This window comes from Taudactylus pleione, unplaced genomic scaffold (assembly GCF_031769625.1).
Source record: "Taudactylus pleione unplaced genomic scaffold, aTauple2 ptg004183l, whole genome shotgun sequence".
Taxonomy (NCBI): Eukaryota; Metazoa; Chordata; class Amphibia; order Anura; family Myobatrachidae; genus Taudactylus; species Taudactylus pleione.
This window is the reverse complement of record NW_028288476.1, coordinates 1,371-24,374: the sequence shown is the minus strand read 5'-3', so window position 1 is coordinate 24,374 and position 23,004 is coordinate 1,371. Positions and strand designations below refer to the sequence as shown.

Here is a 23,004-nt window from a genome sequence, read left to right as displayed (position 1 = left end):
GTGGGGTCTTCCAGAAATCGACCTCATGGCGTCCCGGCACAACAACAAGTTGCCGGTGTACGGGTCTCGCACAAGAGACGAAGGGGCGTCTCTGGTGGATGCTCTGTCCGTCCGGTGGACGTTCCGGTTCGCATACCTGTTCCCTCCGGTCTCCCTTCTTCCACGGGTAATCCGGAAATTCAAACAGGAAGGAGGGACGCTCCTGTTGATAGCTCCCGCGTGGCCCAGACGGCACTGGTTCTCAGACCTTCAGGGTCTGTCCGTGGACATTCCTCTGCGGTTGCCGCTACGACCGGACCTTCTGTCTCAGGGTCCTTGCCTTCACCCGGACCTAACTCGGCTGTCTTTGACGGCGTGGCTGTTGAGACGGCCATGCTGAGGTCCCGGGGGTTTTCCAGTTCTGTGGTGCGTACCATGTTACGAGCTCGGAAACCGTCTTCCGCGAGGATATACCATCGCGTGTGGCATACGTTCTTCCAGTGGTGTCGACCGAGAGGTTATGCACCGCGGGAGTTTCGTCTGTCTCGGATTCTCGCCTTCCTGCAAGCGGGACTAGATCATGGGCTTCGCCTTGCTTCTTTGAAGGTACAGGTTTCGGCCCTATCTGTCTGGTTTCACCGTAGGATTGCTACAATCCCGGATGTGCGCACCTTTATGCAGGGTGTTCTCCGCATTCAGCCGCCCTTTGTTCCACCTGTGGCGCCTTGGGATTTGGCTGTGGTCCTGAGGGCTCTCCAAGGACCGCCGTTTGAACCACTGGGCTCAGTGGATCTTAAATGGCTAACAGCTAAGACTGTTTTCCTTCTGGCCATTGCTTCGGCCAGACGTGTTTCTGAGTTAGGGGCTCTTTCTTGTAGACCCCCTTTCTTGGTTTTTTATGGGAACAGGGCAGTGCTCCGCACTCGGCCCGAGTTTCTTCCCAAAGTTGTTTCCCAGTTTCATATTAACGAGGAAATAGTTGTTCCGGCCTTTAACTCACCGGGTCTTTCCGTGGGTGAGGCCTCTTTGGATGTTGTGCGGGCCTTAAGGACTTATGTTGACCGCACTTCTTCGTTTAGGAAGTCGGACGCTTTGTTTGTCCTCTTTGGCTTCCGTAAAAAGGGTTGGCCTGCTTCAAAGCAAACTTTGGCAGCCTGGATCCGTATGGCTATTTCTGAAGCTTATCTTCATGAAGGCCTACCGGTCCCTCCTTCTCTGAAGGCTCATTCCACTAGGTCTGTGGGTCCTTCGTGGGCAGCTCGACGTGGTGCCTCGGCAGTTCAGATCTGCAAGGCTGCTACGTGGTCTTCTGTCCATACCTTCGTGAGGTATTACAGGTTTGACACCTTCGCCTCTCAGGATGCTTCCTTCGGGCGGCGGATTCTCCTTTCTGCACAGGAGCGTCCCCACCCTTAAAGGATACTGCTTTGGGACATCCCCAAGGTATCCTGTGGATACCCTATGGACCCTGAAGTAGAAAATATGAGATATGGTAAGAACTTACCCTTGTTATCTCTATTTCTACGAAGTCCATAGGGTTCCACAGGACTCCCGCCCTGTCGCACCTGTGCTGCAGATGGGCTTTGCTCTGGTCACCGGTTTTCCGTCTCCCTCTGGTGAGAATGTGATTCTTGTATGTGTCCAGATCTTTGTTCTCTCTCTTCCTTCTCCTCCTCCGGCCTATGGCTTGGTAACTAACTGAGGTGCCTTGGCTCGGGGGCGGGGTATAGGAGGGGGACCTAGTGCATCCTGGGAGGCTGAAAGCTTAACTCCTTGGTGCCATGCGACTGACGTCACACCTATACCCCAAGGTATCCTGTGGAACCCTATGGACTTCGTAGAAATAGAGATAACAAGGGTAAGTTCTTACCATATCTCATATTATCCTCATCCTGTTGTACTTCAACAGTGACATCTTCAATTTGCATATAAGCAAGTGGACTGTGGGTGCTCCTTCCAGCACTTGCAGAGGGCGTGCCAATGGTGGAAAGAGCCACCTCTTCCTGTCCAGTGTTGGGAAGGTCAGGCATCGCAACCGCCACCACACTTGGACTCTCCTTGGGGATTTGTGATATCTTCTTAGAACGCACAGTTCTTCGCTGTGCTTTGCCTGCTTAACCCGTTTGATTTTTGTAGCGGGAGGAGGGCTTCCATCGTCATGTGAAGCTGAACCACTAGTCATGAACATAGGGAAAGACCTTAGCCGTTCCTTGCCACTCCGTATCGTAAATGGCATATTGGCAAGTTTACGTTTCTCCTCAGATGATTTAAATGTTTTTTTTTAAGGTAATTTTCCTGAACTTTGTCATTTGGGATTTTATATGCCCTCTACTATGACATTGGGCATCGACCTTGGCAGACGACGTTGATGGCATTTTATCGTCTATGTCATGACTAGTGGCAGCAGCTTCAGCATAAGGAGGAAGTGGTTCTTGATCTTTCCCTATTTTATTTTTATCAGACAAAGGCCCTCATTCAGAGCCGTACGCTCTGAGCAGAGCGCACGCTCTGCATGAGGGCCGGGCTCCTTTTTCATGGAGCGTCCTCCTGGACGCTCGTATAGCTGTGGGTCACCACCCACAGGCTATACGAGCGTGCATTTTGATGGCCGCGATGGTCGTGACCATCGCGACCATCGAAATTGCGAGCCGGAGCCTGCGGTTGAGGTTTTCAACCGCAAGCTCCGGAGTGATTTTGGCTCTATCAGAGCCAAAATCACTCCCACTGACATCACTAGTGATGTCAGTGGGCCGGCTTCTGACGGGAGGCGTTCCCGTTGGAACGCCCCCGTCAGGGAGGCACGCCCCCGGCACGCCCACCAAAGGGGGCGTGCTGTCAATCAACATTGACAGCACGCCCCCTTTGATCGGACACAACGAGCGAAGGAAAGTCCTTCGCTCGTCGTGTCTGGCGCATGCGCACGACGGAGCTCCCTCCGTCGTGCGCATGCTCAGTGCAGACCATCGACCCACTTGCGAGCGTACAGCCGCTCGCGAGTGGGTCTGAATCAGGCCCAAAGTTTTGTCCTCCATTTATGTTATATTGATATATACGTGCGGCTAAGGCGCACACAAACACAGAAAAGAAGAATTTTTCTTTTTTTTTGGAGTGCACTTTGGGGGTTACACCACCCTTTAAGTGATGGGCCAGCCGGCCCTTTACTTATGACACAGATGCATGCTTGGCGCTTCTCCTTTGTTGATGCACGTGCAGCTACAGTGCACACAATTAACAAACACAGAAATAAATGTTTTTTTTGCACTGGGGTGGAGCATCCCTGATGGACAGATCACCCCCTGGACAACACTACAGCACCCCTTTAGGACTACAGCCTTTATGGAACACTGCACAACACAGCCCAGCCAGCCCCTATAGACTTTTGGAGTGGACACAGCCCCTATGGACAACTGACTGCACAACACAGCCCAGCCAGCCCCTATGGACAACAGCAGCACAACACAGCCCAGCCAGCCCCTATGGACTTTGGAGGAGTGGACAAAGGACCTCATTCAGAGCCGGACGCTATTTGCGCTCGCTCGTTCAGAAAAAGGGGCTGGCTATTTAAATTGAGCGCTCGCTCTTTGCGGTCTGTTGAAGCCTCTATGTCTGAGCGAGCGTCTGAAACGTGCTCGCTATTTTGTAAAGACGCCCCTTGGCCGCTCGCATCATACGTCATCTCCGCTATTTATTAGATTAATCGAGTACATCGAAAGGCGTATGAACTGCTCGCAATTCTTGTGGTAGGATTTTCAGGCTAAAAGACAACCAAGTGACGTGGTCGATGACGCTGCTTTGTTAATTATGCACACCCTTAAAACGCCCGTCATGACCGTTTGGCACGCCTGCGTTCGGATCTCCACTCCCCGTTTTCAAGCACCTTCCCCTGTTACCACCCACAAACGCCTCATTCTGTCACTCATATTACCAGCCCCTCGCTATTTTGCGAGCACACGATTTCCGACCGCACTGACTGGTTGGCGCATGCGCATTACGACTGACTGGTTGGCGCATGCGCATTACGACCCATACGCATGCGCAGATGTGCGAACATCGCTCGGAGCGAGCGGCCGCTTACGAGCGGCTCTGAATCAGGCCCACAGCCCCTATGGACAACAGCAGCACAAAAGTGAGAAATGGCGCAGACGCGGGGACCTTTTATGGAATCCAAAACCCGCAAGATCCGGAAGGTGGGATGATGACGTTTTGCCTCGATTTTAGTTTCGAGTCAGGTGGGTAAACCCGAGCCGGACATGGGGGGTTTGGATTTCAGAAATCTGAACCTGCTCATCCCTAATAAGGTGTTTATGAAACATAAATGAATTTCATGTATATACACAAACTTTGCTTGAGCCACAAAATTATTGAAAATATTGTATAAAATTACCTGCAGGATATGTTTATATAACACATAAATGCTTCCTGTGTGTATATTTGGGTCCCATTCCCAAGATATTTCATTATGATATGCAAATATTCCATAATACAGACTATTCCGTTATCCAAAATACCCCTGGTCCCAAGCATTTTGGATATGGGAGACTCATCTTGTATAGTCATGGCCTATCAGGGTTTCTGATGTGAACAATCATTGTAGTTGGGAAGAAAAACCTCTATAGCAGTGGTTCTCAATTCCAATGCTCACGTACCCTCAACAGGCCATGTTTTGTGGATTTCTTTATTCATGCACAGGTGAGTTAATCTAATTTGCTGGGTCGGTAATTATCCCACCTGCTTCCACAGACAGAAATCTCCAAAATATGACCTTTTGGGATGCTTTAGATGTGTGGTAGAGAACCACTGATTTATAGTGAATGTCTTGAAAACCTGAACATTAAGGTCACCGCTTCTATTACTGTTAAATCAAACTCTATTGTTAATTTAAGAGTTTTTAAAATTTCCACCAATATTCTACTGGTATTGCACTTAAGCGAAACGGTTGCCTTTATTTTCCGTAATAAGTTATTTTATCTCCTTATTGTGAAAGAAAAATTCTACCTAAAAAATACTTTAGCTAAGCTTTCAACTAGCGACTAACTTTGTGGAACTCGGGGGCCAATTCAGAACCGGACGCTAAGCCACGATTGCTCGCTATGGGCAATTGTCGTCAGTCTGCGTGTGCGTCGCAGTGCGCGTATGCGCAAGCCAGTCACTGCGATCGGGGATTGTACGCTACTTTGAGTGACAGTGCCATTTGTGGGTGGTAAAAGGGGAAGGTGCTTGTGAACGGGGGAGTAGTGGTGCGAACGCAGTAGTGTCTGGGCGTCAAAACAGTGTTTAATTGGCATCCATAATTAGCATGGAAGCGTCATTGTACACGTCACTTGGTTGTATTTCAACCTGCAGTGATCTCAGTGCTTGCGGCATGGTAGGGTCTACCTCAAGCGCTGCGTACTGCTCCGATGGCTCTCGATGTTACTGATTAATCAGACACTTCCTTGAGATGACGTGTACTAAGAGAGAAAATTGTGCATCTTTACACCAGCGTGCGCTCACTCTGCCGTCGCTCTCTAAGACATAGAGGGCGTCCTTACGCCAGACAGTGCGATCGCTGAATTTGCATGCCCGGCCCCTTTTGGATGCGAGCGATCGTGGCTTAGCGTCCGGGTCAGATAGGCTAACTATCTGGGATCAATTGTCCAGTCAGTGGTATGTTATACATCTTTTAAACCAAAGTTATGTGTCTGACCCGGTGTTGGAACAGGGTTCCAAACCGGATAAGACCCGGAACTTACCCCTTTCATACTGCGGCGCTGACCCAGGATATTCCCCAGTCGGCGCTGTTCACACTGGAGCCAGGTCTGCAGTAACCCGTCTCTTCCGGCGTTTACACTGCAGGGTGCCATGGGAACGACATGTGACCAACCCTGCTGTTTTCTGCCCTTAGCGCCGGGAAAACAGCATCGCGCAGGGAAATTTAGTCGGAGAATGCCCGTTCTCGCACCTAAACACCCTGTTTAAGGCGCGAGAATGAGCCTTCCCCGACCTAAAATCACGATGGATTGAATAGCTCCGGGAGCTCATTCATTCCCGGCGATATTCACTTCACGTTTAATTGAATCGTGCCCATTGTTTGCATTTGAATTGTTCTTGGGGAGGCATTTAGTCCTTCTTTACTTATAGGTCCCTGGCAAGGAATCCCCGCAGGGACATCATAACTGTTTTTATCGTTTGGAGTATACCATAAATTGTTTGCGTTGCCAAAAGTTCCTTTGCAGGCATACGCAAAGTAATGTCATACACTTCATTCACAGTCCAAGTTTCCAATAGAAATATGAAGTCCTTCTACCAGGGACGGACATCAGTTTAGCTCTGACAGTCCGCCCTGTGCATGCGCCTTAGGTGCGCTCGCTTGCGAAGGGGCATGGTTGTTTCAAGGGGACGTGCTGTGAGTCACAGGGGCCTGGCCTCGCGACATGCCCCTCTCTTCCTGGCAGAGCACAGCGTACCTGCCCATCACTGCCACCCCCCGTTCCGTTTCCCTGAGATCATAGTGAATCTGGAGGTGGAGGACACTTCTGCCCTCCTTGAGCCCTTCTGGTATTTGTTAGAAGTGCCCGATGGCCAGTCTGGCCCTGCCACCTACCACAGTCATAATTAGTGCAGGACTGGCTCCTATTTGGATGGGTGATCTACAAAAACTGTGTGAACCACTCCAAGAGGCTGTTAGCTTTGGTGCTGTAGAGGCCAGGGTAATAACAAAAGATTGGAACCTCTGGAGTGGCAAATCTACCATCTCTGTGTTCTCTATATGTCTGCTTGCAAAAGGTGCATGCTCCGAAAATGGGCACTCTGAAGTACCAGTGACACAGATTTGTACGCATTTAAGTCACTTCTATACTTACAACCAAAGAAGCGGAACCCAGTTTAAAGTGGTATTTATATTTTTTTTCTTCATTCTCCCCTAACTTGTCTTAACTACGTCTAAAAGCAGTGAGTATAAGAGAGGATGTTCCTGGTATCCCATGCCATGCTACTCGGCATCCTCTTCAGACCTCTGGTATTGTAATGGTTGATCCTTATCTATCACGTGACCGTGAGGGGAAATTGGAACTGGCTTTATTCATTTGTTACTTTTATATGTTTGATGTTTTATTGTATTGGTTCAAGTAAACCTAGAAATGTGTTATTCCGCATTGGTGCAACTGAAAGATGCAAAAATGCATCCCAATAAAAGTATAGGATAAATCCTGATCTCTACAGTAGTACATTGAAAGTGTCTCAGCTGGGAGAAAGGGCTGTCTGTGCTCCCTTTCTGAAATGCTATGATCTCATCCTGCAAAATAATACTTTTATACTAACATAATAAAAACGTAAGTGTATTCAACAAGAAATACCCCTGATCTACCAAACTACTCCCAGTGTACAGTGGAAATGCTGGCATCCCCCACAGACACTGTCATCTTGGCACGCAAATACATGCAATTCCAACAAAAGCAGTGACAGTTGTGCTAAGATAGGCACATGATGTCACAAAAAAACTATTTAAGTTGCATTTTAGTACTTTTCCAGTGTGGAAATAACCATTTTGTGAGAGAATTATTTTCTAACCCCATGTTTGTGACTGTTCTCACTATTAGGTCTTTGTATATTAAAAAATAAGTACATTTAAAAAAAAAAAAAAAAAAAAAAAGAAAGAAATCGCCTTACCTGGATATAATTCCTAACTCCATTGATTAAGGTATAACTATCATTTTCTGTATGTTTGTAGGTGTTCCAGCTCTTCTTACACGGCATAGTCAGCAAAATGGCAGGTAAGATTCGTCCACTTCAAATGTACTATCTTTCACTATTATCTATATTAATATTACAAGAATGTTTTGTCTATCTGTTTCAAGATGGCGCAAAAACTATTGAATTGTTTTTCATGAAAATTACATAATTTGTAGTGAAAACTGCCAGAAATAACCTGCACTTTATTTTATCTCGATCCGTCAAGTTAAAGCTGAGCAAAAATAAGTTTATTGATATAGGTGTGGCAACATGCGTGCGGCCGGTAATGGGTAGGGACAGAGGTGCTTTGGGCCCGCATTCACTTGAGTAGTATAGAAGTAAATAGTAAGGTACTATCTGCGCCACAAGAGAGGGAAGATTCTGCACAGAGCGGGTTTTCTTGAATTCGATCAATAGTATCCACAAAGGACCAACCATACGTGATCATTGCTTTCAAATAAGATAATTCAGAAAATTGTTGGTGGTGCTCCCATAGCCCAAAAGACAATACATACAAAATGAAAGAGGAAAGTAGGGCTAGTTGCTGGGGCACATGGTTCGTGGTGCTCTGACTGACATCCTTGGGGTCCCCAAATATTCCTCTTTAATCTACGGCACCTGGTATTCCCTGGGGGTCTCCCTTCCAAGTACTAACCAGGCCTATCACCTTTTAGCTTCCAAGATCAGACGAGATTGGGCATTTTGGTGATGTATGGCTGTAGTAATAGTCATATGAGGAAGGGTAGAATGCCCCCACCTAGGTCAGAGCAGAGACACAACCAAATGATGGATGTAGGACTAGTACAGTGAGAAGTCCATTTTTATTATAAAAATCGTGTACCAAAAAAGTTTACGCATGAGCATAATTTCATTGTTACACTTATAATTTGTGCGTCAGCATTGTCGAAATTGACCGTACTGACAAAATAGGTATTTTCTTGATATATAATTAATGTAACAAGAAAGTGTAACAAATCGCCTTTTAATCCTAGTAGGATATCTGCAATAATTAGATGTAACGCATATGTACAAATGACATCTCCTATGTAGCTCACTCTGAGTAATAATAGAGTATCGCAAAATAAACACTCTCAGTTGGTCAAAGATGTCATAAAAATATCACAGTAATAAAGTTATTTGGTATGTATGGATCACAGATAATCTGTTATTAATCTTATCAATGAGCTGATAAATTAGGGTTCACAAACATTTGCACAAAAAGGCATAAAATTAGCTCCAGGGTAATTCCGAAGCACAAGTATCTTGGAGGGAACCTTTTAGTCTCAATGTTACAGTTTCCTCATGTACTTCTATGGCAGAATAATCCGCTGTTAGAATGTACAATGAGTTAATAGAATGGGATTCACATACAATACACAAAAAACATAGAACATAAAGTAAGCTCCAAAAGAAATTTCGGGAGCAGATATATATCTTGAAAAAATGAACCCTTTTATCTCAATGTTTCAGTTTCCTCATGTACATCCATACTATGTGGTCCATTCATTTAGTAAGGTACACAGGAGGGAGAGTGAGGTTACAAAGCAGCAATTAGTATACTACTCATTAAGGAAAATATGTATCATATGCGATCACAAATGTCATAATATTCATATAGATGTTATGCATACAGCTTAATCTGCAAGTAAGGGGAACGATTTGTGAGACTGCCAATCTCAGTACATATGCATAGTACTATGCCCCCCCTAAATAGAGTATAGCTCCTGCAGTGAAAAGACGTCCCAACAATTTGGAATGAAGATCTATGCAGCAGGAAATAGTTTACCTGCTCCAATATTAGAGCCCATGTAAAATTTGAAATAGATATAAAGCCTTCTTGGCTAATACAATACCATCCCCATCGTGGTGGGAGCCCAAAGTCCTAATCCATATGTCGGCTATGCCGCGGCTGTTGGGTTCCCCCACTATGCGGCATGTGAGGACGCGCGTTTCGCCCGACTGAGGGCTTGTTCACCTCGTGTGTACTGAGTCACACGTGGCCGCTACTTAAGTGCAGTGAATATTCATATGTCCCGTCTTCTGGGAGATATCATTGGATACTGAACGGTTGCCCGGGCAATAAGCCACGCCCACTGGTTACGTGCCTAAGTAATCATGTGGCTTATCCAGGCAGCCTATCTCATTAAGGTACACAGCAAAGCCTGCTGGTATCTGTAGTTTTGTGCCAGTAAGATGAAACCAAAGCATAAATCGCTGCTGAAATAAATCAGAACTGGTTAAGTGTAGAGTAAGACGTGTTTGGTTAGTCAAAACCTAGTATCGGGCATAACAAAGAATGGATCATGTTAATAAAGGATGAATACAGTCATTCCCAAGATTATTAATCAAAATATGGTATTAATTGTTAAAAGTATATCTATGTATATATAAAAACCCAGTTTTTAGCAGTTTTAACAGATTTTTAAAGCATTAGAGTGGTGGGATGATGTTCAATAAAATGAAGCATGCTGGTATTTGTAGTTTTTAACCCTATAATAAGTGATTCCAATAGTGTAATAAGGCATTAACGGCATAAATCATGCATAAAGTATGTAGGTATACAAGGGATGAATAAAATTATCTAATTGGCCAAAAGTATAGAAGTATATGATGCATTTAGTTGCAGACACCAACTGATTTTGATATAAATATACAAATACACATAACCCGGTCTGCCTTGTATGGGCAGATGATAACACAGTGTGTTTTAGCTTAGTGGCAAGTAACTCAGGTCTTATTTAGTTCTTATTAATTTTTGTTGGTCCTAATGTATCAGAGTCATGTCAAAGATACATTAATTAATCAGACAGACCATATATTGATAATAATGACACTAATGTGTAAAAAACCTATTCTCTTTCTTCAAGACATATTATGGTGTTGAGACATATTAGAGTGTACAATCCTCAAAAAGGTGTTATAGATACAGAGAAGTGTATGTGATAAAAAAATTATAATAGAATAATAGAGTATTATTAAGACATGTGACGAGTGAATATGTATAATTTTATATAATTAATTATGAAAAAGAAATTAACGGATAAGTGTGTGAAATAATTCATACAAAAGTGACGCTTAATAGGATATAAATGGATAAGTATATCCAAAAATTAAGGTGATGAACACACACACAAAAACACCACACAGTGAAACAAAGAAAAAAAGGGTGAAAGAGAAGCGGGAAAGGTTAAATAGTTATAAATATATATATATATAAATTATCCTAAATAAGTAATACATAATACAAGTGTGATCATTTTAATAATATAATTCACACTGTGATTTCATCAAGTGTGATCTATGTTTAATCAATTATTCACACAGTCCTTAATAATATTCTAGAGCATCTACCTATGTGTCTGGCCTCTAATAGGGTAAATCTCATATGACTCTTGTAGTCAGATGATCCTGAGAACCATATATGTAGCCATGTGTTTAAAAACTTATATCAAATATATGGCTCTAGGAGGTATTTTAAAAAATTGAGTATTAAGTCTAGCTGCTCGCCAATAGTATATTCAAACCCTAATAAAAAAATCTCATGTGGTTCTTATGTTCAAGAGGTCCTGGAGAATAATGGGATCATATATTTCCAGGGTGATTGCCGAGTATATAAGATTTATAGAAATACACTATAATTTATGTATTCATTCATCCCATATGGGTTGAGAGCTCCCAATTTAAAAGTCCACATGCTTTCTCGTTTAATTAATTCTTGTGTTAGGTCACCACCTCGAATGCCCATATTGATCTTCTCCAACCCGAATGCCTGAAGTTCTTTATAGTTATTATTATGGCATGCATAAAAGTGGTGTGCAACTGATGTAAGTTTCCTAAGTTTAGCTTTGTCTGAGACAGCGTTTCTTATTGTCCCTACGTGTTCAAGGATACGTAGTTTCAGATTTCTCGACGTCATTCCAACATACCTAAAATTACAGCTACAGGTCAGGCAGTATATCACGCCTGAAGTATTGCAATAGATAAAATCTCTGATTTTTATCTCAGTTCCATATTTGTCAATCACTTTTTCTTGTCTAATCATATGTGGACATGCCTTGCAGGTCCCACAGGCATAGGATCCTTGTGTTTTGTTGACACTCTTAGGGTGTTTCACATAGTGACTGCATACAAGTTGATCTCTAAGGTTTTTAGATCGTCGCCAGCCCATTGTTACCTTTTTGTCCAAGAGTGATGACAAATCCTTGTCTAAATGCAGGACTGACCAGTGTCGTTGGATAATGTCCTGAATAGTTCTCCATTCTTTGCAAAAATTGCCGATAAATCTTAGTCCATCCTTGTTCTTTTTGGGCTTTTGATTATGCAGATGTTGTTCACGGTCGTTGAATATTAGTTCTTCTCTTGGTTTTTCAGAGATGCATGCTTGTGCTCGTTTTATGCATCTCTTGCTGTATCCTCTTTCTCTCAGCCTATTCACAAGTTCCTGGCTTTTGGTTTTATATACATGTGCCTCAGAGCAATTACGTTTCAGTCTTAAAAATTCCCCCTTGGGGAGGTTTTCAACCGTGGGTGGAAAATGTGCACTGGTTTGGTATAATAGGCTGTTTGTTGCTGTTTCCTTCCTGTATAATTCCGTTTGTATGATTCCATCACTGGTTTTATAAATTTTCAAGTCCAAGAAAGTGACAGATTCTTGACTATAGAAATGGGTAAGTTTGATGTTGCTGTTGTTATTATTTAATTCTTGTATGAATTCGATGAGTTGATCTTCTTCTCCCTCCCATATCATGAGGATGTCATCTATATACTATTATGCATGCCATAATAATAACTATAAAGAACTTCAGGCATTCGGGTTGGAGAAGATCAATATGGGCATTCGAGGTGGTGACCTAACACAAGAATTAATTAAACGAGAAAGCATGTGGACTTTTAAATTGGGAGCTCTCAACCCATATGGGATGAATGAATACATAAATTATAGTGTATTTCTATAAATCTTATATACTCGGCAATCACCCTGGAAATATATGATCCCATTATTCTCCAGGACCTCTTGAACATAAGAACCACATGAGATTTTTTTATTAGGGTTTGAATATACTATTGGCGAGCAGCTAGACTTAATACTCAATTTTTTAAAATACCTCCTAGAGCCATATATTTGATATAAGTTTTTAAACACATGGCTACATATATGGTTCTCAGGATCATCTGACTACAAGAGTCATATGAGATTTACCCTATTAGAGGCCAGACACATAGGTAGATGCTCTAGAATATTATTAAGGACTGTGTGAATAATTGATTAAACATAGATCACACTTGATGAAATCACAGTATGAATTGCATTATTAAAATTATCACACTTGTATTATGTATTACTTATTTAGGATCATATATATATATATATATATATATATATATATATATATATTTATAACTATTTAACCTTTCCCGCTTCTCTTTCACCCTTTTTTTCTTTGATTCACTGTGTGGTGTTTTTGTGTGTGTGTTTATCACCTTAATTTTTGGATATACTTATCCATTTATATCCTATTAAGCGTCACTTTTTGTATGAATAATTTCACACACTTATCCGTTAATTTCTTTTTCATAATTAATTATATAAAATTATACATATTCACTCGTCACATGTCTTAATAAAACTCTATTATTCTATTATAATTTTTTTATCACATACACTTCTCTGTATCTATAACACCTTTTTGAGGATTGTACACTCTAATATGTCTCAACACTGTTGTTCACCATAATATGTCTTGAAGAAAGAGAATAGGTTTTTTACACATTAGTGTCATTATTATCAATATATGGTCTGTCTGATTAATTAATGTATCTTTGACATGACTCTGATACATTAGGACCAACAAAAATTAATAAGAACTAAATAAGACCTGAGTTACTTGCCACTAAGCTAAAACACACTGTGTTATCATCTGCCCATACAAGGCAGACCGGGTTATGTGTATTTGTATATTTATATCAAAATCAGTTGGTGTCTGCAACTAAATGCATTATATACTTCTATACTTTTGGCCAATTAGATAATTTTATTCATCCCTTGTATACCTACATACTTTATGCATGATTTATGCCGTTAATGCCTTATTACACTATTGGAATCACTTATTATAGGGTTAAAAACTACAAATACCAGCATGCTTCATTTTATTGAACATCATCCCACCACTCTAATGCTTTAAAAATCTGTTAAAACTGCTAAAAACTGGGTTTTTATATATACATAGATATACTTTTAACAATTAATACCATATTTTGATTAATAATCTTGGGAATGACTGTATTCATCCTTTATTAACATGATCCATTCTTTGTTATGCCCGATACTAGGTTTTGACTAACCAAACACGTCTTACTCTACACTTAACCAGTTCTGATTTATTTCAGCAGCGATTTATGCTTTGGTTTCAGCTTACTGGCACAAAACTACAGATACCAGCAGGCTTTGCTGTGTACCTTAATGAGATAGGCTGCCTGGATAAGCCACATGATTACTTAGGCACGTAACCAGTGGGCGTGGCTTATTGCCCGGGCAACCGTTCAGTATCCAATGATATCTCCCAGAAGACGGGACATATGAATATTCACTGCACTTAAGTAGCGGCCACGTGTGACTTAGTACACACGAGGTGAACAAGCCCTCAGTCGGGCGAAACGCGCGTCCTCACATGCCGCATAGTGGGGGAACCCAACAGCCGCCGCATAGCCGACGTATGGATTAGGACTTTGGGCTCCCACCACGATGGGGATGGTATTGTATTAGCCAAGAAGGCTTTATATCTATTTCAAATTTTACATGGGCTCTAATATTGGAGCAGGTAAACTATTTCCTGCTGCATAGATCTTCATTCCCAAATTGTTGGGACGTCTTTTCACTGCAGGAGCTATACTCTATTTAGGGGGGGCATAGTACTATGCATATGTACTGAGATTGGCAGTCTCACAAATCGTTCCCCTTACTTGCAGATTAAGCTGTATGCATAACATCTATATGAATATTATGACATTTGTGATCGCATATGATACATATTTTCCTTAATGAGTAGTATACTAATTGCTGCTTTGTAACCTCACTCTCCCTCCTGTGTACCTTACTAAATGAATGGACCACATAGTATGGATGTACATGAGGAAACTGAAACATTGAGATAAAAGGGTTCATTTTTTCAAGATATATATCTGCTCCCGAAATTTCTTTTGGAGCTTACTTTATGTACTATGTTTTTTGTGTATTGTATGTGAATCCCATTCTATTAACTCATTGTACATTCTAACAGCGGATTATTCTGCCATAGAAGTACATGAGGAAACTGTAACATTGAGACTAAAAGGTTCCCTCCAAGATACTTGTGCTTCAGAATTACCCTGGAGCTAATTTTATGCCTTTTTGTGCAAATGTATGTGAACCCTAATTTATCAGCTCATTGATAAGATTAATAACAGATTATCTGTGATCCATACATACCAAATAACTTTATTACTGTGATATTTTTATGACATCTTTGACCAACTGAGAGTGTTTATTTTGCGATACTCTATTATTACTCAGAGTGAGCTACATAGGAGATGTCATTTGTACATATGCGTTACATCTAATTATTGCAGATATCCTACTAGGATTAAAAGGCGATTTGTTACACTTTCTTGTTACATTAATTATATATCAAGAAAATACCTATTTTGTCAGTACGGTCTATTTCGACAATGCTGACGCACAAATTATAAGTGTAACAATGAAATTATGCTCATGCGTAAACTTTTTTGGTACACGATTTTTATAATAAAAATGGACTTCTCACTGTACTAGTCCTACATCCATCATTTGGTTGTGTCTCTGCTCTGACCTAGGTGGGGGCATTCTACCCTTCCTCATATGACTATTACTACAGCCATACATCACCAAAATGCCCAATCTCGTCTGATTTTGGAAGCTAAAAGGTGATAGGCCTGGTTAGTACTTGGAAGGGAGACCCCCAGGGAATACCAGGTGCCGTAGATTAAAGAGGAATATTTGGGGACCCCAAGGATGTCAGTCAGAGCACCACGAACCATATTCTTATTCGTATATCCAATGTATGGTTAAACATCTTTACCTTTCTTGACCAAAAATATCATACCCATTGGAATGATTATTAATTGTTAAGTATTTCGCCAGAGGATCACCTCAGGATCTCATTAGATCCATTTATATTTTCATACTTGTGTTTTTTCTTGAGGGATTCTGGTACCTTATATTTTATCTATTTATATTTAATAAAAGTTACATTTTATTATATTTTTCTAAGTGTGCCCCAGCAACTAGCCCTACTTTCCTCTTACTATCTGCGCACCAATAAGAAAAAGTATTAAAAGATGTGGTAAATAACACAGGTTGCAGCCCCAAAACTGTCCAGCTTCCCCTGCTGGTAATGCCTTCTAAAAATAAATTATGTAGTTTCAGCGCAAACCTGGCTAGGATGGTCAGAAAAAAATTAGTTTAGAGAATAAATTGAGAGAAAAGAACAAAGGGTGTTTGTGAACCTTTGTGAACCATTGTACAACAATCTATCAGAGCCAAGGATCAGCTATATCTGGGACCTCTCAACTAGTGCAAGGTTATCCCTGACGAAGCCCCAAGGGGGAGAAACGCATTGGAGGAACCTTGCATTTGGAGTACGGTGTTACCCCAGGAGCCGGAAGTCGGCACACTGAGAACTAGAAGCTATGGCCGTACGTTCCGGACTACAGTCCAGTGGCCAGAATCAAGCAGCGAACTCCGGTAAGCTAAAAGATCCTAATACAGGAGAGCATTGTGCCACTCGGGAACCAGAACACGCTAAGTGGACAACGGGAGTGTGATGTGGATAAGCACCAGCAGAAACCCAAAGGATTGGGGTGAGTGCCACACTTACACACAAACAGAACGAGCACGGAGGACTTAAACCACATATAGCATACAGTGGATTACCATGTTAGGATCTCATTGGTAACCTACTTGAAGTAAAGACTGTTTTGCCTGTTTGTCCACATTGTAAATCATTGAGGGAAACGGACAACATACTTTCATTTTTACAAAAGGAATTAGGCTGCGACTTTTGAAAGCCATACGACACTTTTTGAGCCGTTTAGGTAGGATTCACAGGTTTCTGGGCTATTTATATACACCGATCAGGTGAAAGCTATTTTATAGAGTGTATACTCATTTGCCAATTTTTTATCTTTTATGAGATAACAGCATATGTTGTATTTATATATTGCTATCATCTTAATTGATAATTATATTAGAAAGGGGAATCTGGCCCTGATTCAGAGCCGGACGCTCTGACAGAGCGCTCGCTCTGAATCAGGGCCGTCCCTGCTCCTTTTTGGAGAGGCCTCCTGGCCGCTTGCATAGCTGTGAGTGACCACCCACAGCTATAGCGAGCGGCCAAAATAATGGTCGTGATGGTCAAGACCATCGCGACCATCGGGCTTGCGACGAGACCCTGCGCTAGGGTCTCGCTGCTGCAAGCCCAGGAGTGCTTTTGGCTCTATCAGAGCCAAAAGCACTCCCACTGATATCACTAGTGATGTCAGTGTGGCCGGACCCAGACGGTAGGCTTTCCCATGGGAACGCCTCCGTCTGGGCAGCCACGCCCACCAAAGGGGGCGTGCTGTCAATCACCATCGACAGCACGCCTCCTTTGGTGCAAGACCCTTAACGACGGCTTGGTCGTCGTTATTCGGGTCTCGCGCATGCGCACGACGGAGCCGCCTCCGTCGTGCACATGCGCACTTGGGCACCATCGACCCGCTTGCGAGCGGGTCTGAATCAGGCCCTCTCCCTTATTTTACATATAAGAAATAAAACAAATATTTTTTATTGCTGCAGCAGTGGATGATTCTACTTTAATTTTTTATTGTTCTTTTTCTTTCTCTTTATTCTCTACCATTTCTCTAAACTCATATTTTTTTTCTGACCGTCCTAGCCAGGTTTGCGCCGAAAACGACATAATTTATTACTTGAATAGTATAGGTTACATGGCAGTCTGTTCACAGGGCACACAGTGACATTGGGGTGAGTGATGGCGCTGCTGCCATTACTCTGTATAGTGCTGCTGGTCACATGGGCCACTCCTGCGACAGCACCCCTATGGAAAGCAATACTAGAACACCTCAAATGAAAAAATGTTGGTAGAAGCGATTTCAATGTGGGCAAAGAATCGGGCAACAGCTAGTATTTAATTAGCGCTAGCTCCAGTACATTAGCATAGCAGAATGAGCATGCCCTACAATGGGTTTGCAAACCATGGCACTCAAGCTGCTTTAGAACTACACATCCCAAAATGCTCTGCCATAGTTTGACCTAACAGCAAAACTGTGGCAGGGCATACTGGGAGGTGTAGTTCACAGTAGCTGGAGTGCTACAGGTTGCCTACCACTGTCCTTCGGACTTGTATATAGTGATCTTAATTTCATAAATATGTGGGTCCCAGGGACCCATCATTTAAAAATTGGGTTCCAGCCTCCACTATTTCTGGGTACTCTCAGAATTTACTCCCCACATGCCCCTTAAGTGCTCTTCAGGCCTCCCCCACATGTCCTTTATATGACCATCAGCCCAACCCACATGGACCCTGCCCCCAGTGGTTACCCTCTGCCCCCCATATTTCCATCAATTACTCAAGAGAAAGTCATGAAAAATGACTTCTCCTTCTCCCACACCCACCTGGGGTCCTTTGCCCCACAATAGAAAATGTTTAATACAGAATGTTTTAATCCAAGTTCATGATCTTTAGAATTGCTCATACAGCACCTGAAAGTATGTTATAGACCAGTGTTTCTCAAATCCAGCAGTTAGGACACACTAATACCTCTTTCACATCGCAATGCCGGGTTGCACCCGGGATTTTGTACACTGGTCCATCCCAGGTGTGACCTGGCTGAGACCCCTTTCAGACTGGCGGCCTGGCTTGGCTTATTGTCGGGTCGATGATGTGCTGAGCCGGCGCTTGGAGATAAGATCATATCCAAGTGCCAGCTCTTCCTATGCTGTGAACGGGACCCAGGTCACATCAACCCGGGTTACCCGTACACACTGCATCGTGAGCTGGGTTGAAATGCTGGCCCTTTCACACTGCACAGTAACTCAGGTTGTTGCACGTTCACATGCAATAACCCGGGGCATTGCTGGCAGTGTGAAAGGGGTATAACAGTGCATGGTTTCCAGGTCTCCTAATAGAATCACAATTTAAATAATTAGAATTGCCTGTGGATCTTTTGAAATGTTTATTTCAGTAATAAATACACCTGTGCTCCAGCAAGGAGATGTGGAAAACATGTACTGATAAGCAGGCCATACATGAAACAACAATAGCCAATTAGATTCCTGCAGCAGAGGAGTCCCCCCACCATAATTTAATTTGTATAGGCCTGATTTCCCTAGGAAAGCTAGCCCTGGTTCCAACTGGTCTGTGGCTGTCTTTATTATGATGAGGAGAACGCCTTCCATGATTCCAGTACTGAGCTGAATTATTTATTTATTTTTTCTCTATATTTAACAAGAAGAATTAGGCAGACCGTGTCTGTGTACTTCTGTGACATCACAAAATCGTTCAGTTGGATAGTAGGATGACTGGTCTGCTGAGAAAATTGGGTTCAGTATGTGGAGCACAATTTTAGTTGGACATACAAGTACGTTGGGTGAAAATCTTTCAGTGTATGGCCAATTTTAAGACATGTACACATATACAATGTATTGTCCCATATATCGCTCCGACCCGGATTGGAACGATATATCGTATAGTGGGCTCGCCCGATTCGCCGTTCTTCGCATCGTTCCATCTCCTGTTCCAGGGACTGACAATTTTTTAAAAAATCTAGAAGCCAGCTTAAAAGTTTAGGAGCCACACTGTTGTCTGCAACTAAAATATATAAGAATACTTCTATAGAACATCACTAGTGCCTTATCAATGCCCCTCAGGCTTCCCACATGCTATCAGCCCCTGATACATGCCTATCTTCAGTTTCCAATTCCTAGTATGTCCCGAGTTCATAGTATGCCACACCCCAGTGCCACCAATACATAGTATGTCACACAGTAGTGCCCCAATACATAGCATGTCACCCCGTAGTGCCCCCAATACATAGTATGTCACACCGTAGTGCCCCCAATACATAGTATGCCACGCCACAGTGCATCCAATACATGTGTCAATGTGTATAATTTAAATTAATGTGCACAGGGAGGCAGGGATGCTGTCCCTGCATCTCCTGTCTTTGCTGGCATCTGAGACACCAGCAGAATCACCTGGCTGGGTCTCATTGAGTCTTTACAGGTGGGCAAGTACCTGACTTACTTGTAGCTAGGCAGCTGCTGCAGGAGCACTGAGGAGTAGATGATGTGGAGCTCATCTTCGTGAAACTGGCATGGTCTATCAAGGAGTCCTGGGAGCTAGTCTCATTCAGCAGCCCTGGCTCGTTCTGCCCCCTCTGTTGCTGGCAAGTGTACATTTGCAGAGCTTCCTGACAAAAGGGCAGCAGCATTTGGTATGAGTGACAGTCACACAGCAGCCCTCCTCACCGCACAGCAGGTCTCCTTGGCTCCTGCCTGCCTGGGACTTTGCATGGCTGTGATAATCTCAGACCCTTCTAGGAAGCCCAGTGCCATCCTCTCCACTCAGCCACCCGGGAACTAGCTTGGCTTGCGGCGGCAGAATTGAGGGCGGAGGCAGCTGAAGGACAGCATCAAAGCGACGCTAAAACTTGGAAGAGAGGGGCTAGGGTCAGGCGCAATTACTCTTACCAACCCTGCAGTGTGTCCTGACTCCTGCAGGACCTGCGCAAATTTAAAACCGCGCCTTCAATCACAAAACGGGGTTGGGCCCTCATTTGCATGACTACCAGTGGATGCGATAGTCATGCATTGTTAAGTGGACGAAGCGGAGTTTAATTTCTAAACAAAAACTTGCTGTCATCACTGATGGGCTAGGGGTTTCTGCAAATCAAGACGTCAGGTGTAAAATTTTAGTCGCCATGGCAACCGGGCTCCCGGGATTTGTCGAGCACAGCAGATGGGGCAATGCACTGGATTGTGCAGTTGGTACGGCACGTGCAATATATCATCGCATTGTTCCATCGCTGGGTCGCACCGTGTATACCCAGCTTTAGTGTGTCCCAAGGATTGGATTTGAGAAGCACTGATATAGACTACATTGCAAAAAAAAAAAGTAAAGCATATTGTGTACAGTAATTTCCTGGAAGGAATATAGTTTGCAAATAAATGTTAAATGTATATTTTACTTTATCTTTTTTTCTGACATTAGTGATACTAGTATTTGTTCAATGTTTGTTTAATGTATGCATCTTTTGGATTATACAATGTTGTGTGATATATCCACTGTTTACTTTATAAATTGTCTGAGCCTAGAATAGTTATAGTTAATGAGGTTGTATTTTAATTGACTAACATTGATTATTCTAATGCTGGATTTTAGGATTTTGTTATCTAAAAGTATTATAGGCTCCATAGAATCTCTTATTTATATAAAATAGCCCATGTAGGTTTTTTGGACTGTTCTTTTATAAATGGCTCCCAACACATTAATTATGCCTTTTAACTTCTGCTGAATTACACCATTTATATCTCAAATGTCCTAATGTTGGGTGAAGTGGTATCTGTGTCACTACTGGCCTGGTAATGGTGATAGATCCTCTTTAGCCAAGACAATTGTTACAGCAACCAACAGTAGAATTGTAAATATAAACTGGAATGCCAGTATCCTCCCCTGGGGCCCCTTAATTATCATTCAAAATCTCCTGAACAAGGTGCCTTCAATGAATACCAAGGGGACCATATCTTATGATATTATGAGGATTATGATGGTGTAGAGTGTTTTTGCACATTTATTAATGAGTTCTATTTTCTATGTGCATGTGATGATTGCATCTTTGAAAAAGCACAATGTATTCGGATGACATGGTTGAATCGAGGTAGAATTTTTAAGTTTGATCAATAAGATTTCAGTGGGCACTCCTATTGCATATTTTCCACTTCTGCACACTCAACAGCAGTGCAAGTAACTATTACATTCCATTCTTACATATGTACACATACGCCCTATACTACCTTAGGCTAGGTACACACTAGACGATGTGTAGCCAACCCAACATCGGCAGCGACGGGACCCAGCTTCTGCAAGTGCATACACACTTACCGATGCGGGCAGCGACGGCGGGGGCCATGCTGCATGGCCCTAACTAAATGACATCCTCCGTCGGCCCTGCATGTAGGGCCGACAGAGGATGTTGTTGATGACCCGCGGGAGTGCGCATCGTCAGCGACATAGCGGGTACACACTAGACAATGTGCCTGATATGATGTCAATGTGCACACTAGACAATGTGCCTGATATGATGTCAATGTGCACACTAGACAATGTGCCTGATATGATGTGTGATTCGCCGGATTGGATGACATATTGTGTAGTGTGTACCCAGCATTACTCACCAGTTTTTTTTATGGTAGCAATAGATCCAAAATGAGTGTGAGTAGTACTAATAAAATGCTGTTTTAGAGCAGTAGGGGAAAGTTTATTGCACCCAAACTGCTTACACATAGGTTCTGAGCTTTTGTATTGGCTATTTTAAGATTTAGAAAACCTTAAAGAGTTAACAGGATGTATTTCAGTTTTCCAGGATTTCAGGAAAACAGCACATTGTTTCCCAAGATACACAGATATGTTTTGAGTGTTTTTCTTTTCATTACCCTTAGATAATGCCAATAATTTCCCTCCATTGCCAAAGTTCATCCCCCTGCGTCCCTGTTTCTATCAGAATTTTGAGGATGAGATCCCTGCAGAGCGCAGAACCTTGGTGCGGAGGATCTACCATCTGTGGTTATGTAAGTACTGCAAGTGGATAGTGGCATGAGGGAGACTTTTACGTTTAAATTCATTCCACTTTATTCTTTAGATTATTGTATGTGACATTTCCCTAGTTACACAGGTATAACTTTTTTAAATTTTGGAAAATACATTTTCAGAAATGTTTCTTTTTATATAACTATGTATACATGTGAGTTCTGTTCTACTATATTCAGTCTATTTTCTGCTTTCATCCAGAAGCACTAGAAAACTGCCATTTGTAAGTTATGTATTCGTGAACATGTCCTTTGGTAGTAAACTTTTTTTGTATACAAGGAGCGTTATTTACTAACATTTCTCAAAAGTACAAATAATATAAATAAAGTTGGACTTTTAGTACCCTCTGTAATCTCCCCTGTCATTCTCTGCCAAATTACTGACCCTCTACTCATTGGGATATCATTCTTGTTTTCTCCTGATGTTTGTTCAG

The 23,004-nt window shown here is 42.5% G+C and overlaps 1 long non-coding RNA gene and 1 pseudogene across 1 annotated transcript in view; one reads left to right on the top strand and one right to left on the bottom strand.

The window, feature by feature from the left end:
- LOC148430265 (uncharacterized) overlaps positions 1 to 22,546 on the top strand; it is a 31,544-nt gene extending 8,998 nt beyond the window's left edge. The window contains exons 2-3 of the long non-coding RNA XR_015877630.1: positions 7,688 to 7,730; positions 22,424 to 22,546. This is a non-coding gene — a long non-coding RNA (uncharacterized LOC148430265). The remainder of the gene's footprint in view (positions 1 to 7,687; positions 7,731 to 22,423) is intronic.
- LOC148430266 (5S ribosomal RNA) lies at positions 8,296 to 8,413 on the bottom strand (annotated as a pseudogene).
- Positions 22,547 to 23,004: the final 458 nt, after the last annotated feature.